The sequence below is a fragment of the Orcinus orca genome, chromosome 13, assembly GCF_937001465.1.
Source record: "Orcinus orca chromosome 13, mOrcOrc1.1, whole genome shotgun sequence".
NCBI lineage: Eukaryota > Metazoa > Chordata > Mammalia > Artiodactyla > Delphinidae > Orcinus > Orcinus orca.
Genome location: NC_064571.1, coordinates 46,517,063 through 46,524,099, shown reverse-complemented (window position 1 = coordinate 46,524,099; position 7,037 = coordinate 46,517,063).

The following is a 7,037-nucleotide window of genomic DNA, read 5'->3' as shown; positions in this document are numbered from 1 at the left end:
TTCATTACAAACACCTTGAAATGCTGAATAAAATGAAACAATAAATAAACATGCAGCCCAGCTCACAAAACAGGGAAACCCTCATGTTTCAAAATAAAGAACTTGCTTATTTTATGTATCAATATATATCTTGAAGATCTTTTCTTGTCAACACATGTAGACTACCTCATTATTTTAACAGCAGCATAGTCTTCCATCGTATAGATATACTATATAACTGGAGTAATAACACAAGCTTTGATGTGAGTGGGGGAAGGGAATGGAGGTTGCTAGCAGATCTGGAGAGAGGTCTTACAGGCTAGGGACTTGAAAAAATATTTTTTAAAAAGTGTACACTATTTTAAAAAAAAGACTATGAACTTGAATTTTAATTCACATTGGAACAGAGATGGAAATTTATGGCCTCCAAAATAGAGAGATGGCATTGAAACCTGCATAAAGCTAGAACTTTGGAATAGCTGCTATCTTGGTACAAGGCATACTGGAAGAACTCCACTCACTTAACTGTTAGCAAGAAAGTTTGCCTCTGCCTAGAGCTATAGATAATGAATAAATCTTTGCGAGAAAGTAAAACCTCAAGCTTGCACCACATTCCAATTTGAAACATGAGTTTACATGCAGGTCATCTCATATGACAGAAAATTAACATAAAAAATAATCCTGCTGGGGATACCACTGAGGTGCCTGACAAAAGCAAATGCAACACACACCCCCACCCCCGGAAAGATATTTCCACAATCCACAGAAGAAACAGTCCCTGATAAAGGCAAGGTTACAAACAAAAACTGCAAAGCACACAAAGAAGAAAATCAGACTGAGCAAGAGTACAACAGTACAACAAAGAGAATGATTAAAACTTCACAACTGGAGAGAAAAGAATTAAAATACTTTCAGTTTGAAGATTCTTATCTTTCTTCCATTCTGGAAAATTTTATCCTGTAGCTTTTTCTGTTATTTCCATCCCCTCCATTCTCTCTCTTTCCTTCTGGGACAGCTACTAACAGAATGAACACTTGGATCTATCATCTAGGTCTTTTAACTTTTCTCTCATTATCCTTCTCATCGTACTTTACCACTAAGTAATGCAAGAATCCCTTGGCACTAACTTTCTACTAACTAATTTGCTTTTCAGCCATGTCCATTGTTATGCTAGGTCATCTATTAAAATTTTAAATTTTTGACTGTATTTTTAATTTCCAAGATCTATACATGCTTCCTTAATACATAAGACTCTTCCTATATTATGGATACAAAAGCTGCTCTTATCTCTCTTAGAATATTGTACTTATGCTTAAAGTCTTTTGTTCGCTTTCTTAATTTTTGTTTGTATTGTACTTTTTCTCAAATGTTTGGTGACTCTTTTTTCTTTCTTTTTTTTTTTTTTTTTTGCGGCATGCGGGCCTCTCACTGTTGTGGCCTCTCCCGTTGCGGAGCACAGGCTCCGGATGCCCAGGCTCAGCGGCCATGGCTCACGGGCTCAGCTGCTCCACGGCTTGTGGGATCTTCCCGGACCGGGGCACGAACCCGTGTCCCCTGCATCGGCAGGTGGACTCTCAACCACTGCGCCACCAGGGAAGCCCGTGGTGACCCTTAATTGTACAGTCTTACGCATGATATTTCCAAATCCCTATCAGTATAAGCTGTTTCTGTCTACTATAGCCTGACTTTGGAACAGGGCTGGGATATGCAGTCAGATAGTACCTGAGCATGATTTGTTTGATGGGCTCTTTGATCCCCCTGGGGGTTAGTAGCTACTTAGGCATCACCTGCTTTTCTAGCTACAGTGTATGATTCAGTTCATACCACAGCTGCCCGTTTCTTAGCACACAGAAGAGGGGATAACTAATTTGCTGCTCCACATGCAGTTCCCTAATTTTCCAAATTGATAAATGTACCAGGGCCCTTTCCACTTCTTAATATTCACTGACTCTAAGCTTGTAATTCTATCAGACTTAACTCCCCAGCAGTTACCTCCACATGGGTTGGGCTTTTGTTTCATTTATTTTTGTTTTCCAAACATTTGTTCTTGGTGATATCTTTCAGAATTTATTTAAAAAGTATTTCTTCTGATAGGAAGTTTCTCTGTTTTCCAATGCTATTAAACTGTATTTTATTATCTATATCTATTTACCTGTATTTTTATGAGATTTAATACAGAGTAAATGGTAGAGGTGTATGATCAGTCTGCCATCTCAAGTCAATCTTTCATTTTCTTTTAAGTAAATTATTTGCAAACTTAGTACTATAACCATTAGTAAATCACAGATACTCTGCAATAGACATCATAGTTGACTGATAATCATGGAGGATTGATACAATCCTTCTGTCTTAGAGAATATGTTTTAGTGAGACAAGGAGGGTTTGGAGCCAGTTAGTGGAGTACTACCATAGGCTAGGTTGGTAGTTCTCAACATTTTCAAATATGAGGACATCTTCTCTGCATTAAATAAAGAGTTTATGTTTCCTCACAGAATATGAATTGAACTTTCAGTATCCATTGTTTGAGAAAACACATAATAACAAAATGAAATGATGACTTCCAGGTTCGAGTCTCTGTTTTTTAACTGCTAAGAGTGTATCTCTCCACGATGAATTCCATAGTCTATTAAGGTTATAACTGCCTGTCAGTACAAATGCTGCTCTTAAATTTCACAAGAAAATTTGAATGTTTCCAAGTAGTTCCCTTATTAGGTATTTTCATAGAATGATAGCATTTACCAGGATACAGTGTTTTTGTTTTTTTTCAGTTTACCAACCAAACCAAAAATCCCATAATACTTCATATAGCATTTGAAAACTATCTTAATGAATGTGTTAATGGTTTTCAACCCTTGACGTTGCTATTAATAATACTATAAATTTGTATGATGTGTTTTAAGTTTTAAAGCATTTTCCAACTTAGACCTAGAGATTATCATACCAAGTAAAGGAAGCAAGCCAAAGACAAATATCATATGATATCACTTACATGTGGACTCTAAAAAAAAAAAGCTACAAATGACCTTATTTACAAAACAGAAATAGACTTGCAGACATAGAAAACAAACTTATGGTTACCAAAGGGGAAAAGGTGGGTGAGGGATAAATTAGGAGTTTGGGATTAACATATACACACTACTATAAAATAAATAACCAAGAAGGACCTACTGTATAGCACAGGGAACTAGCCTCAATATTTTGTAATAAACTATAAGGGAAAATAATCTGAAAAAATATATATATATATATCTGAATCACTTTGCTGTACACCAGAAACTGACACAACATTGCAAATTAACTATACTTCAATAAAAAAATAAAGCATTTTCAAATCCATTGTCTCATTTGGTCCTTACAATAATCATATGAAGCAGGGCAAATAATAATATGCCAATTTTATGGCTAATCATAAGCTCAGAGAACTTAAGCAATTTCCTCAAGTTTGCAATTAGCAGGCAACAAAGCCAGGACCTGAACCAACTGAACAACTCAATGCTCTATCCATTAATTTCTAAATGTCAACCCACACGGCAATGCTGGCCCATTACAAATGAATAAACAAGGTTAGTATACTGAAGCAAATAATTTCAATACTTTTACTGAGAGATTTTTATTCTTCTGCTTTGGGGGATTTAAAATTCTTTTTGCCAGACTTTTTATCTTTTTATCACTATGACAGACTAACTTGATGTGGAAAGCACTCATCACTCCTTACACAGATAAATGCTCAATAAAATATAATAAAAACATTTGAAATTTGCAACTAAACTAAGAAATTAAAATCCTCAAATACCAGAAATGAAGAGAACACTAAAAAGTGGTGAGCAAGAGGTGAGGCTAACCAGGCAACTGGAGAAGTAGAATCAGAAGTTGACTTAGGGGCTGGGATGTTAATACCTAAGCTGAAAGGGGAGTTGAGGTTCCAAGTGCAATGGCTTTGGAGCTGAGCATAGAGGTAGGATCTCAGAAGAGCTTTGCTGAAGTGAAAAGGACTCTAGAATATCTGCTCCCATTAGCCTTAGAATTAGGGGAGAATGCAGACTGATTACCACCACATGACATACCTCCCAAACTGAGCTGTCCACAAGAGTGGGGGCCAAATGTGCATTCATGAATAGTGCAGGAAACCCAAGCTGAGGTAGCAACAGAAAAGCTGGCTTGAACCAGGGAAACCTGAAGACTGCTGTTAAAGACAAATACAAAACTGTTCCATAATAACCCTCTGCAATCCTGGACACATGAGACACCATGGAAAGAAATACCCAAGATGAGATAAAAATACACACACACACATATATACACCTACATACATATATATTTGTGTGTATATGTATATAAATATAGAAATATCTCTTCTGTGGGTTAGTAGAATTCATCCCCCAAGAATTACAGACAGTAGAGCAAAGAGACTATGAAGTAAGTATGCTTAAATGATTTGAGACATAAAAGAATGAAAAAAACAGAAGAGCATAAAAAAATAACACGCATATTTCAGGGAAAAAGTTATAGAAATTCTAAAGATAAAAAATATATCATTTTTTGCAGCAGTGTGGATGGACCTAGCGAATATTATGCTTAGTGAAATAAGTCAGACAAACACTTTATAATATCACTTATATGTGGAATTTTAAAAAATACTGCAAATGAATGTATATAGCAAAACAGAAACAGACTCGCAGATACCAAAAACAAGTAGTTGTTACCAGAGGAGAGGGAAGGGGGAGGGGCAAATTAGGGGTATGGGACTAAGAGATACAAACTACTACGTACAAAATAGATTAAAAACAAGGATACATTGCATAGCACAGGAAACTATAGCCATTATCTTATAATAACTTTTAATGGAGTATAATCTGTAAAAATACTGAATCACTATGCTGTATACCTGAAATTAATATAATATGGGAAATCAACTATACTTCAATAAAAATGTATAATTTTTAAAAAGCTTAACTCAGTAGACTAAACATAGCTTAAAAGAACATCAGTAAATTGGAAGATAGAGCTGAAGAAGTCTCACAGAATATAACACAAAAAGATAAAAATATATTAAAAAGAGGCAAAGAGAATAGAATGTTACTAAGAGTTCCAGAAGGACATAATAGAGGGAATACTAGAGAAATTTGCAACCAAAATAATGGCTATGATAGAGACTACTACTTGTTTCCAGTAACCAATCTCCCTCTCTGCCTTATTCATAGAATCACCCATTTTTAGCTGGGAATTTAGCTGCCCAGACAAAAGACAATATTTCCCGGCTTCCCTTGTATCTGGATTGACAATATGACTATGTTCTGAGATGTAACTGAAACAGCAGAAACAACTTCCGGAAATGTACTTAGAGGGAGGAGGTAGGCCCTTCTCTGTACTTTTTCCTTCCTAGTAACTGGAATGCAGTTCGAGTAGAGATTCTCCTTGCTGAGAATGGTGGAACAATAAAATAGAAGGGTCCCTGAGTCCCTGACATCATCAAACACCATTTGGAAGGCCTAGTTTATATGAAAAAGAAACTTCTGTCTTATGTAAATCACTCCGATTTAGAGTTTTTCTTTTTTTTGTTTGTTTGTTTTTATCACTTGCAGCAGAATCTTATCCTAATTTACACAATAATTGATAACTTTGTAGGACTGAAGAAAGATGTGAGTCTTCAAATTGAAGGAGCAAAAAATTTTGAGCTAGAAAAATGAAGTTAAATTCACACATGAACACATAATAGTGAAACCACAAAATATCAAGTGTAAAGAGAAAAAGCTTTAAAGCAAGTAGAGAAAAGAGATTCTTGCCTATAAAGGAAAGCAATCCACAACTATAGATGTAAGAAGATAGTGGAGTAATATCTTGAAAATACTGAAGGAAATAATGGTCAACATAGAATCCCATGCTTAACTAAACTGTAATTCAAGAATGAGGACAAAACATGGACATTTTTGACATATACAGATTAATAATAATAGCAAGTGCTATATAATACAATTTTACAAGGCACTGTACTAAGTGCTTTATATATTTTTACTCAGTAATCCCCACAGCAACACTTTGAGGTATTATTAATATTACCTTATTAGAGATGATGAAACTAATATACAGGGAGGTTAAGTAACTTGCCCAAGGTCATACAGCTTAGTCAGTGGCCAAATGGGGATTCAAGCACAGGCATTCTGCCCCAGATTCCATGGTTTTAATCACTTACAGTAATGCAGTTTGTTCGTCACAGACCTTCACTGAAATTACTACTAAAAGACATATTGAACCTGGACAGAAAAAATAGGATGTAAGCAGAAAAATAAGACAAATCAGTAAATCATACTGATTAACTCATATATTAACTACAAAAATACTCTTTTGTAAAATAATTCTGATACTAGATTCTGTGGGATTTTTTTTTCCTTGTAGTGTCTTTACTTGGCAAAAGAAAATATTTGACAACTCTATGTTAGTTCTCCCAAAAAAAGCTTTGGGAATTTTCCTAGTCTGTGAAATCACAAAGTCTGGAAACTATTGGCTTAATCTATTGTGCAACAAAGGTTTGTTTCCTTAAAAAGCGAATTATCCAAGTTAATTACTAATGTGTTATATAACAAATATATTTATTGGTAAGAGGATATTTTGCTGAGTATTTGAATTCATGGTGTAAGGAAGACAGGCTACATGTAACCATTAGAGAGAATCACTGTTCTCTTAGAGACACAGCTCAGCAAAGGGCATGCTATAAATCAAAATGTAAAAGGGGGGGAAAAAGCCCTTTCCACCACAGAAATTCATTGCTAACTTAGTAAGATTTATGGAGAGAATGCTTTTGGTCGATAAATTATCTCAAGATGATCTATAATATTTCAGCCAGGAAGGCAGAGCCCAGTGCTGTTATATGCCCAACAAAGTCAGAGATGGATAACCACACTAAACATCTCTGAAAGAGTGAATTTTGTGAGGAAGAGAGAAAACATGTTACTTTTTACTTGCTTGTAATGATTGACTTCTTTATTATAAAACTTTCTTCGAATGACTCTGTAAACTATCTTTTTTAATTCTGTAGATTAAGAATGCCTAATATTTTACTC